Below are 12,930 nucleotides of genomic sequence, written 5' to 3' on the forward strand. Positions count from 1 at the left end.
AAAGAAGTAAGTTGTGTTCCAAGACACTGACAACTGCAGTGAATCAGTAGCATAAGAATTAAGAAACGTGCAAATGATGGTGCAAATTTGTTTTATGCCAAAATCTGAAAGTTTTTAAATGCTAGGTAACTGAGGGAAAGAGAGAGCGGTGATAAATTAACCATAACGGTAGAAAAAAAAAACAACACAAAACAATTCCTCCTTTCATAGAATCATAGAATCATAGAATGGTAGAGTTGGAGGGGACCTCCTGGGTCATCTGGTCCAACCCCCTGCTCAAAGCAGGATTCACTAGATCATCTCAGACAGATGTCTGTCCAGCCTCTGTTTGAAGACGTCCATTGAAGGGGAACTCACCACCTCTCGTGGCAGCCTGTTCCACTCATTGATCATCCTAACTGTCAAAAAGTTTTTTCTAATATCTAATCTGTGTCTCCTCCCATTTAGTTTCATCCCATTGCTTCTAGTCTTTCCTTGTGCAAATGAGAATAAAGATGATCCTTCTACAATGTGACAGCCCTTGACATATTTGTAGACAGCTATTAAGTCTCCTCTCAGTCTTCTTTTTTGCAAGCTAAACATTCCCAAATCCTGCAACCGTTCCTCATAGGACATGGTTTGCAGACCAGTCACCATTCTGGTCGCTCTTCTCTGAACTTGCTCCAGTTTGTCTATGTCTTTTTTAAAATGTGGTGCCCAAAACTGTACACAGTATTCCAGATGAGGTCTGACCAAAGAGGAGTAAAGACCGATAATGACTTCACGTGATCTAGACTGTATGCTTCTGTTAATACATCCCAGAATTGTATTTGCCTTTTTTGCTGCTGCATCACACTGTTGACTCATGTTCAGTCTATGATCTATTAGTATACCTAAGTCTTTTTCACATGTACTGTTGCTTAGTCCTATTTGAACGTGGCTATACTTATTTGCCTCTTCTCTTCTATAATTCTGTGCCAAAATAGTATACAGCATATGAAAAAGGCTAGAGACTGACTCCTTCAGACCCTCAGGATTTAATGCGGATACTGGCGGGAAATCTGTGGCTAAATGATCAAATTTGCTGATTTTCAGCATTCAGTGCAAGTTTACACGGTATGGAAAAAATGTTTCATTTGTGGGAAAAGTGAGCATATTCATTCTATTTGCAGTATCCACATTATAACGGGGCTTATCCTTGAGCCGATACTAGTGTTAATTTAAGATTTCTGCCACAGATCACCTTGTAAAATACATGTCAGAGTCATGTGAACAAAACCCCTAAAACATTGTAGTCAAGAGCGGACACAGACAGAAGAGAGCCCCTGTTCAAGAACAATACATCATGGGCCCTTTGAAGGTTAATAGCTCATCAGGCTGTGTGCCCACGATGCGTTTTTTTAAGTGTTTCCGCAGCGGCAAAAACGCTGCAGAAACGCTTAAAAGACGCTTGGTAGAAGGCCTGCCATGTTCCCCAATGATAATCTGCATGTGCTGTGCACATGCTGCGGAAATTTCCACTGCGGAAATTTCCACTGCGGATTATCATTGCGGGAAAAAACGCAGCATTACCAATTATTTTTGCGTTTTCGCCGCCATTGACTTGCATTGAATCGCTTGGATTCCGCATCACTGGATCTGTACATGTGGAATCCATGCGTTTCAATGTGCGGATGGTACCCGGGTCTGGAGGACAGGAGACTCTCCTCCGGACCCAGGTACCATAGAACCTGTAAAAAAAAAAAAAAAGAATAAAATAAAAAATAAATATCATATTTACCTTCTGATGGCCCCTGCTGCGCTTGTCCTCCCTTGCCAGCAGATCGCGGTGGACTGAAGGACCTGCGCTGACATCATAATCATGTGACAGCAGGTCCTTCAGTGCAGTGTACCGCGGGCTGCCAGCAAGCCAGGACGGAGCGAATCAAGACTCCGGGGACCATCAGAAGATAAGTATAGATTTATTTTTTTTTTAACATTCTTTACGGTCACACTATATAAATCCATGCCATTTGCATGGATTTATATAGTGTGACCAAGTTGACAAGCACTTTCCAAGTGATGCTAAAATCGCTTGGAAAGTGCTTGTCAACCCGCATGCGGAAATGCATGTGAAGAACGCTTCATATCCGCATGTCCCTGGCAGGAAAACGCATGTACAATCCGCATGATTTTTTTCTGCCAGGGAGATGCAGAAACGCTCAGGAAAAAATTCGGAGCATTTCTGCATCATGGGCACATAGCCTCATATTGCACAATTTCACCTGCTTTGAAGGTGGTAGTGGGCCCCTTACCTCTTGGACTGCTGGGCAGCTGCACAAGTTGCACCAATGATATGTCCGCCCCTGGTTGTAGTTGTTAAATAGTGTATTCCTAGAAGCCAGTATCAAGCTGGCCTAGCACTATCACAGCACAGCTAGCACAGTGTAAAAATAAGCATCTTACACTGTATCATATACACATCTACTTCTATACAGTGGGGTGAAAAGGTGTTTGCCCCCTTCCTGATTTCTTACTATTTTACATGTTTGTCACAGTTAAAATGTTTCAGATCACAAAACAAAATTTAAATATTAGACAAAGATGACACAAGTAAACACAAAATGCAGTTTTTAAATGAATGTCTTTATTATTAAGAGAAAAAGAAATCCAAACCTACATAACCCTGTGTGAAAAAGTGATTGCTCCTCCCTCCCCCTTAAAACAAATTAATTGTGGTTTATCACATTTTTGGGAAGCGGAGTTCAATTTCCCTAGCCACACACAGGCCTGATCACTGCCACACCTTCTCAGTTAAGAAATCACTTAATTAGGACCTGCCTGACAAAGTGAAGTAGACGCAAAGATCTTCAAAAGCTAGACATCATGCTCTGATCCAAAGAAATTCAGGAAAAGAAATTCAGGAACAAATGAGAAACAAAGTGATTGAGACTATCAGTCTGGAAAAGGTTATAAAGCCATTTCTAAAGCTTTGGGACTCCAGCGAACCACAGTGAGAGCCATTATCCACAAATGGCAAAAACATGGAACAGTGGTGTACCTTCCCAGGAGTGGCTGGCCAAACAAAATTAACCCAAGAGCGCAGCGACGACTCATCCAAGAGGTCACAAAAGACACCACAACAACATCCAAACAACTGCAGGCCTCACTTGCCTCAGTTAAGGTGAGTGTTCATGACTCCACCATAAGAAAGAAACTGGAAAAAATGGCATGCATGGCAGAGTTCCAAGATGAAAATCACTGCTGAGAAAAAAGAACAAAGGCTCGTCTCAATTTTGCCAGAAAACATGATGATGATTGCCAAGACATTTGGGAGAATACTCTGTGGACTGACAAAAGTTGAACTATTTGGAAGGTGCAAGTCCCATTACATCTGGCATAGAAATAACACAGCATTTCAGAAAAGGAACATCATACCAACAGTAAAATATGGTGGTGGTAGTGTCATGGTCTGGGGCTGTTTTACTGCTTCAGGACCTTGAAGACTTGCTGTGGTAAATGGAACCATAAATTCTGCTGTCTACCAAAAAATCCTGAAGGAGAATGTCCGGCCATCTGTTCGTGACCTCAAGCTGGATCATTGTCCTGGGTTATGCAGCAGGACAATGATCCAAAACACACCAGCAAGTCCACCTCTGAATGGCTTGAGAAAAACAAAATTAAGACTTTGGAGTGGCCTAGTCAAATTCCTGACCTTTATCCTTAGTCATATGCCCAAGTGGATAATATGGGCCATCTTATGTGGGTTTCCAAGGCAGATGTGGTGTGAGAATATACCGGAATGATCCCACACCTGCCTTGAAACACCACATGCCAGTGACTACCAGGCTAATGTCAGGGGTTTCAGGACCTGGAACCTATGACGATCTGCTGATTACAAATATGCTACTTAATGGGAATACTGCAGGCATACCTATGTTAGCCAACATGGTGCAAAACGGAGTAATATCTGGATATAGAAAACCTGCATGTACGATCCACACCAGGGATTAAAAAATATGTATCTAAAACTTTGGGGTGAAATGGAAGGAGACTCTGGCTAAGCAAAACTGAATGGTTTTCTAATGTTTGGACTACCAGCTATCCAGTAAAAGTATACATTTACAGCTGTTGTGACAGGAGAGACTAAAATAGAATGTGAGCACGAATACTTTATTCTAGTTCTCATCCATAATCAAATTACACGACATCTATGAAAACGTACCGACGGCACCAAAGGAGTTTTCAAATTTATAGCTTTTTGGAGAAGTGCAATCAATTTTCTGTGTTCAGTGCTAGCACTTGGCTGTTAGAGGCTTTAAATAAAACATAGCGGCAGACATGGCAGGGAGAAGCCGACTCCTGCTAATGATTCCCCTCTCTAGCTGGAGATAAGGCTTTCCTGGAATTACAGAAACCTAAATGTGCTGCTCGGAGAAGGACAACTACGCAACTTGGCATTTACACGACTTTCCTTCAAGATGAAACTAGTAGAGAATCCCAAACCTTACTATTTGTTCCACATAACTTTACTGGAAGTTATCACTAGCCAAACTCCCAGGAAACTGTATTGTGAGCCCCATTGGGGACAGGAATTGATGCAAATGGCAACACAGTGTTTAAGAAGTAGGCGTTACATAAGCAACAGAAATAAAAAAAAAAAATCTAAAAAAATAATCTGGAGAATAATTTGAGGTCACCGCTGCTGTTATTGCTTATAGTTTTCTTCTTTTTTTAATGGGGATTCTGATGAAAACAAGTTATCATCTATTCATGGGATAGGCGACAACTTATTGATTGGTGGGGGTCCAATTACCAGGACCAGCACCACCCAGCAGAACAGGGAATTTTTATTCTGATGGGGCACTTTTATTCCTGTTAGAATGTAGTGGCAGTGGGTATGCCCAACCACCGCCCCATCTATTCTCTATGGGGCTGCCGTAAAACAGCAGCAATTGGCAACCCTATAAGGGAATAAATGGAGTGGTGATCGAGCTTGCGCACATCCTTTCCATTCTAATAGGGATAAAAGTTCCTAAAACTAGGTTTTCCTAAAATGATAGTTACGTCAGTTATGTCACTAGATCACAGTGCTATGACAGTACAAGGTCGATTAGGTTACGTTTCCCTAAATAAGTTCTACCCACAAAAATCCTCTTACACCGTTTGCTGTTGATTATAGTGACTTTTTAAATATGAGTCGATGATAAAGTTTGCCAATTCCATTTTTTCATTACCATATGTTTACATAAAATAAGTATTTTTCTTAGCATCAACTTTAATGGCAACATTACGCTTTCTTTTTTCTTTCCTGGCTTGAATGTCTGTGCACTCACTTCTTCAAATAGCAGCATAAACTCCCACACAAAAATAAAATAACATCCAGAGCTGCTCTGTGCCTGTTGACAGTGGAGGAAGTTGCTTCCATCTGCCAAGTGTGAATTTTCCTTGGGTTTTGGCAGAACCCGAGTAGTAGCACTGTATCCAGTAAACAGCTGTGTGACTTTGCAGAAAGAAACTTGTGTTCCCTCCATCTCCTCAGTTTGAAAATAATATATACTTTCTGTGAGCGACTCACAGCAACATGTGTCACAAAACACCCACCAATATTACATCAGGCAGCTGCACGCAGTCTAAAAATGACATTATTTTTCGAGATCAGGGTAGACTGCTTGAGCGAGGAATGATATGGATGGAGGTCATCCAAATGAGCTCTGCATTACATAAGATGTCTTGTAGGGCCAATATTTTACCAGATTCAATGAAAAGACCAATATTTAGTCATGTGATCAAAACAGTAGCAAGTTTCCACCTAAGCTATAGTAACAATATAAGAAAAGAAGGATTCTCATGTCCTTTCTTTGGAGAGGTTCACTTGTTTGCAATTTTTTTTTATTTTATATGTTTATTGCATCTCCTGATATTATTATAGCAGTACACCACCACATTCACACTCTTAAAGGTGACCAAACATTTTACACAAAGAGGTTAATGGTTGATCAAATGATCATCTGATGACCAGTCATTATATCAACACTGCTGTACACATTTAAGTATACATTGGCCATTACAGGCGTTCAAACTGGGCATACGTATTTAATGACAACGGGTGAGTAAAGAACAATCATTAGTGAACAGGTGATCCCTTTTAGTGGTCAATCGTGAACTGGTGATCCCTTCTGGTTATCAACAGTGAACAAGCGATCCCTTCTGGTTATCAACAGTGGACGGGCGATCCCTTCTGATTATCAACAGTAAACTGGCAATGCCTTCTGGTGATCAATAGTGAACTGGCAATGCCTTCTGGTGATCAATAGTGAGCAGGCAATACCTTTTTTCGTTATCAATAATGAACTGGCAATCCCTTCTGGTGATCAATAGTGATCTGGCAATCCCTTCTGGTGATCAATACGGAGCTGGCAATCCCTTCTGGAGATCAATAGTGAGCTGGCAATCCCTTCTGGTGATCAATAGTGAGCTGGCAATCCCTTCTGGTGATCAATAATGAGCTGGCAATACCTTTTTTCGTTATCAATAGTGAACTGGCAATCCCTTCAGGTGATTAATAGTGAGCTGGCAATCCCTACTGGTGATTATTAGTAAGCTGGCAATCCCTTCTGGTGATCAATAGTGAGAAAGCAATCCCTTCTGGTGATCAATAGTGAGCTGGCAATCCCTTCTGGTGATCAATAGTGAACTGGCAATCCCTTCTGATCAATAGTGAACTGGCAATCCCTTCTGGCAATCAATAGTGAGCTAATGATTCTTTCTAGCAATCAACAGTGAGCTGGCGATCCATTCTGGTGATCAATAAAGCTACCGATCCTTTCTGGTGATCAATAATGAGCTGGCGATCCTTTCTGGTGATCAATAGTGAGGTGGCAATCCCTTCTGGTGATCAATAGTGAGCTAACGATCCTTTCTGGTGATCAATAGTGAACTAGCAATACCTTTTTTCGTTATCAATAGTAAACTGGCAATCCCTTCAGTGATCAATAGAGAGCTAGTGATCCTTTCTGGTGATCAATAATTAGCTGGCATTTCCTTCTGGTGATCAACAGTGAGCTGGTGATCCCTTTTGGTTATCAATAGTGAGCTGGCGATCCATTCTGGTGATGAATACTGAACAAGCCATCCCTTTTGGTGATCAATAGTTAACTGGGGATCTCTTGCAAGCTGAATTTATTTTTTTAAACAATCCTCGGTTTTAAAATTGTCCATTTTGATAAACTTTAGACTAATGTGTACTGCCTATACTTCTTCAACATAACAGTGGAAACTGACAATGACTCAACATATAAGTGATTTAGAGAAATGTCTCAATATTACCAATAAAAGATGGATGATTCAGGTAAAAATTTCAAGAAAAGCTTCACTCTTGGTAAATTATTTAACCCATCGATTGTTCAATTTATTTACCTCTTTAGTTTACTGAGTGTATGGCCAAACAAAGCCAAGAAGCTTAGTTCCCAGACTGTACTCAAGTATTTCTGTTGACCCCTGCAAGATCCGGAGGGTGTCTAGGCTGGTGACTATACACATGTACATGACTGAATTATGTATACACTGCAGTTTACCCCAGGCCTGTGCAAACAGTAGCCCAGCAAATATCAAATCTATTTGTCGGGTGCACCCAGCTTCCTTGGATAGATTAAATCAAGCTTTATATAACTTTACCTCTTTGCATCCTGTTGCAAATGAATATGTGTCGATCTGTTCCATTTAATCTATTAAACATCCCACTGTCCTTAATTTACTTCTGTCTAGGAGACACAGAGCTCTTAATGTAATCATCCTTCAAGGGAAAAGAAAGAGGAAATAACATTTTTAATCTTGAGAGGGCTGAGACACTGCCCTCAAGTAAAAGGCAGCAGCTTCCTTTGCTTGGGGACTTCATAGTCACAGTAAAAACTCACCCAACCATGAAATGCTCTGCAGAGAAAGGAACACTTCTAAATGGAGATGATGGCTTCTGTTTTACTGAGAGTGTCTGTGGGAAACCTGAACAAAATTCAACTATCCATCCCCTGTACACTTCAACCCTCTGTGGCCAAAAACCAATCTAACACTCACTACCAGCTCAGGAGGACCATGCATTAATCTAAAACCGTCAAACATACCTACAAGATTTTTATTTCCAAACTTTGGCTTCGCTACATAGTAACTTTGCTCCTAGATTCCCGAGTTAGAAGTTTTCCTTTGTACTGTCAGTATGATTTATATTTAAGTAGTGCAGCAGGAGAATTCGGCACAGAGTACAGTGTTTTATGGGTTTGCACATCTCCTGCTGATCACATTTATATGTAGCAGAGAGTAGGTGGATGCCGCATGTAATTTTACATCTCAGACGCCATCACATTAACCCATTTAATGGCAGCTCCGTCAGGCTTCTCACTATGTCTGACTAAGCCCAAAGTTTCTCTGAAGACGGAACAATCTGTTTACCGCAACGTCAACCACCCCATCGCATCAATGGGTGAAGCGCTATCCCAAAACTCATTACAATTCAGAGCAAAATTTATTTTTAGATTACCTGCTAACGTCATGGATTAAATGTAATGGGGCTGGAAATTCTCTTCGGAGTGTACAAGTGCACCAAGGAGTCGGGTTAGGAAAGAAGGGGTTAATACTCGGTCACATTCTTACTTGGTTATTTAATTACAAAGGGTGTTACGTTACAGTACATGAGCCTGGGGCTTTTCTTGTACTTTTAAGAAATACAAATATTTTTGGTGTACATCTAAAGACATGCATATGACGGCTATACTCTCCGCTGGTCTTTCTTTACAATATACTGGTTTTAGACAAGTGTAGACCTTACTGCTGAGACAATATGGAAAGCCTAGCTCCTTTCTGCTTCTAAGTGATGGACACAGATCAGACACTTGGTGCGCTGGCATTAGAATAAATGACTTCTAATACATAGATCGGCAATAAGCAAGTGCATTGTATGTAAATGATGATGATATGTACGCCAGTGCAAATTTGCTAATTCAAAATCGCGTAACCTTTCCTAAAGGCAAATATTTCAAGAGAGATAACCAGTGAATCTTCAGCATCAAGTCAGATTAACATAAACCAAATTACTTTGAATGAACAATCTTATTAAAAAATGATACATATCAAGGCTAATTAAAAGAAATACATATATACACAAAACTTAGCACTCAACATTTCTTGAAGAAAAAAAAAAAAAAAAGCAGAAGTGCGATAAAGCCTAAATAAAATTCAAAGTTACTAAGTTTTGTTAAAGGGGTTGTACATTCTTTAACAAAACTAAATATATCTTTAGGGCTATTCATTCTCAATATAAAATTACATACATGTTTTTTCTTTTACTTATAAATGTGTCCCAATCTTCAGATATCTGCGGTGGCCTTAGCTGCTCCATCACTGGCTAGTGCTCGATCTGGAGAGTTTCCTGTACCAACATTATCGGTGTCATGGCAGGCTGACTCTGACCTCAATAGTTCAGCCAGCCCCCTTCTCCGTATGGCTGCGACAAACAGCTACTAAAACGAGCCACATCGCCAGCCCCCTTCGCACAGACCACTGATGAAACTCTTGTGTCAATCAAAAGCTGGACGTGAAGCTCCTGAGATCTGAAAATTTGGGCACTTGAGGAAGTTCATACAAAATTAGTAAGTTGCATGTATTTTATATTGAAAACATCATATTTTGCAGACATATTATACAATTCTTTATAGTACAGAATAGTATAGCTATGGTAGAAATGTATCGCTTCCCTACTACATACCTATTGTATTCAACCCAAATTTAGAAAAAGTCCAGCAATGCAGAGATAAGCTCATAGGACTAAATGTTTATTTCATAAAGTTAAAATAAGGTATCAGAAAATACAGAAGCTCATGAACCGGCCTACATGTTTTGGCAAAAAGACTGTGGATCCAGGCAGATGCCCGCGGTTTGTCCGGAAACAAATTATCGGTGAGCTGACTTTTACTAAATATTATATTCATCTCCCACTTACAAGTAAGATTGTTCACTTGGGTGCATTATAAGGGGTTGCTCACTATTTGATTACCCCTTTTCAATGTGCCTGGTAATATAATAAAAAGCTGTCCACAGTGATCTCTTAACATTGTTCGTGTCACGTGACTGCTGCAACCCATTAAACAGAATCAGTTCAGAATCATGTCAAGTTTGCAAGGTAACACGAGATCCAGGAGGAGGATATGCTATAAAAATAAAAATTTTAGTAGGCCAGTTAGAAACATTGAAAAAGGAGCTGTTGCAGAGTACAACCCCTTTAAGCCTTATAAAGTAAACTCTATAGATATTGTTAGGCGTTGGTCTGTGGCTGGATTCGAAATGGGTCCAGGACCTTCTGTGGTCTCCCATTTCAGTCCAGCCAGGGCTGATGCTGCTCAGCATCGTCGTCAGCCCCAACGCCTAGCTGGTTCACGAGACGTATGGATTGTCTCCCATGTATTGGTACCTGGCAAGGTTAAGCATAGGTTGCAGAGGGAGACAGGGTGCTTGGAATCTAAGTCCAGGATTCGTCGCACTGAGCATGCCCGTGACCTGGCGGATCGTGATTGGTGGTTTGGCACTCACCTAACCCGGTGACCTGGCTCCACCTGATTGGTACACGGGTAGCGTCACCAATGGCGCGTCAGTGGGCAGGGCTTAGTCTCTAAAAGGCCCGCCCACAAACATGGCGGTGCGCTCTGATCATTTGAGCAAGTGATGCCGTTGTGTGGACAACTCTGTTCCACGTGCTCCCTAGCTGTTCACTCCGTGGCCTGCCGATGCCAGAGTTCGCTCGGCTGATTAGCACAGGTCGCATAGGCAGGTTAGCTCCATAGAGGCAGGTTAGCTCCATAGAGGCAGGTAGCTTCGTCTGGCAGCCTGGCTCAGCCAAAGGGGTCGCCTATCACCCCGAGCAGCCTGCAGACGTCCTGTGCACGGCTAACGCAGGTTCTCCACGTGGAGTTGAACCCATCAGTCCGGTAGCACGCCGGCTGGGGGCAAGTGTACCCGTTGGCGTAGTCACACACGCATCTTAGCGCCGCCACTGTAGTCCCTGTGCTTTAACAGGACTACAGATAGTTTCCCGGTCACGCATCTCCTGTGCCGTTAACGGAGATTGAGCGAACCGCTATACCCGTTACTGTGTGCAGTAACACGGAAGGGTTTTACATTTAAGTTGGTTACTTTACTGTCTACCCGGAAAGTGTTCGGCAGCAGTCCACCAGGCTGCATCGCGGACCCCGGGGTCGGTTGCGTTCCATTTTAATAAAGTTGTCAGCAACCGCCCCCTTAACAGATATACAGTATATTTATAAGGTAAAAAAGTGTGTGATCCTAACTCAATCATGGGCAAATAAGGCCTTCTTTGGTTTTCTTGCTTTAGTAATGTTTTCCAAAATTAGATTAGTGTCCTGTGTTGGCACCATTTCCTCACTTTGAGAATTACAGATTGAAGATGCTGTCCACTACTTTATCATTGATGACCCCTCCTTGAATGACCTTAGAATAGGTCATTAATGTCAGATCGGTCGAGGTCCAACACCAGGCACCCCCGCCAATCAGCTGTTCTGTGTCAGCAACAGTGGCCGCTGGCTGCAAATGCTCAATTGCGGAGCTGCTCCGTCTTCTGATAGTGGTCATGGCTGGGTACTGCACATCTGCCTTCCATTCAAATCAATGGGAGGTGGATGTGCAGTACTAGGTCATGGCCACAATCAGAAGGAGGAGCAGCTCCGCAATGAAGCATTTTTGTCCGGCAGCTGACACCGAAAGAAAGGTGCTGATCGGGGTGGTGGAGGAGCCGGGTGTCAGACCCCAACTGATCAGACATTGATGACCTATCCTAAGATAAAGTAGTGGACAACATCTAATAAAAATGGAAAAAAATTACGAGGAAGAAGCAGAAATACAATAATATGTGCATTTTCTTGATTTACAAACAAAATTATTGTACATTTATAACATTTTAAACAGTACAAAGAAAAAAAATGACTATTCAATTAAGTGACAAATACCATACACACTAGAAAGCAAATCAAGCAATGCTGGACTACGCTCCAGACACTGATTCTATATCCAAGAAGCATCTATTTTCCATTGCTTTCATAGTGCCAACATATTTCATAGCATTGCAAAGACCGTCACCATTCACACCAGTCCCTGTACTAGTGGAGCTCTCAATCTTTATGTTTGGACTAACTAGGGACCAATCTCATAGGAAGTCAATAAACCTATATCAGTTTGTTCTCAGATTATGGGAGGGAATCCCAAAACCCAGAATAAAGCAGCACAAATATGGGGGTGACACGACACGATGCAGATGTCGGCACTGGTCAGAACCCAGTGCTGCCAGCCTACAGTGGTAGTCACAGAGCTGCAGACGCTTCCTTACTACTAGCCATCACACATAGGACATGAAATTAAAATCGGGAAATTTGGATCATTAACATAAGGTGTTCAGAATTCACAAGCTGGAAAAATATGCCTAAATGATCTTTAGAAAAACGACAGACGTCCACCATAGTGATATCACTTCTGACTAACCATTACACTTACAACATTGAAATATTCAGAAATTCATTCTATCCATTTTTAATGGCACCTTCTATAAGCCAGCCTGTGGTCTGAGATGGAAAAATAAAGACTAGGTGGTGCACCCGAATATCTAAAATTCTAGTATCTGGGATAATATGGTGTGAGCTGGAAATGCAGCACACAAGAGAATAGGACTATACAGCCTATAAGCCAGTCCTTACACCCCAAGGACTAAGACAAAATCAGGAGAGAAAGAACAAAAGCAAAACAGGAAAAGAAAAAAAATAGGATAAATCCATTTCTATTCAGTCCAACTGCATCTTGTTTAAAGCATTGCCAATTTGTGGAGTGCTGGCTTATTTATGAAGTGTTTGGGATGCTTCATTTAGGTAATAACAATCCGGAGAAAATTGGATGTTAGCAGCCAGAAGCAAAAGCTGATTA

The 12,930-nt window shown here is 41.5% G+C and overlaps 1 protein-coding gene across 6 annotated transcripts in view; it reads right to left on the reverse strand.

The window, feature by feature from the left end:
- Window positions 1–12,930, reverse strand: part of LPP (LIM domain containing preferred translocation partner in lipoma) — a 281,781-nt gene that overhangs the window by 21,688 nt on the left and 247,163 nt on the right. Inside the window, exon 1 of one of the 6 annotated variants that reach the window (XM_073675190.1) lies at window positions 8,492–8,565. The exons of the other annotated variants lie outside the window; for them this stretch is intronic. The gene's annotated coding sequence lies outside the window, so the exon portion shown is untranslated. Of the gene's footprint in view, window positions 1–8,491; window positions 8,566–12,930 lie in introns of those variants that run through there. 6 annotated transcript variants of the gene reach the window in all.

This window comes from Phyllobates terribilis, unplaced genomic scaffold (genome assembly GCF_046119375.1).
Source record: "Phyllobates terribilis strain yellow unplaced genomic scaffold, ASM4611937v1 Scaffold_3__8_contigs__length_932513732, whole genome shotgun sequence".
NCBI classification, from domain to species: domain Eukaryota; kingdom Metazoa; phylum Chordata; class Amphibia; order Anura; family Dendrobatidae; genus Phyllobates; species Phyllobates terribilis.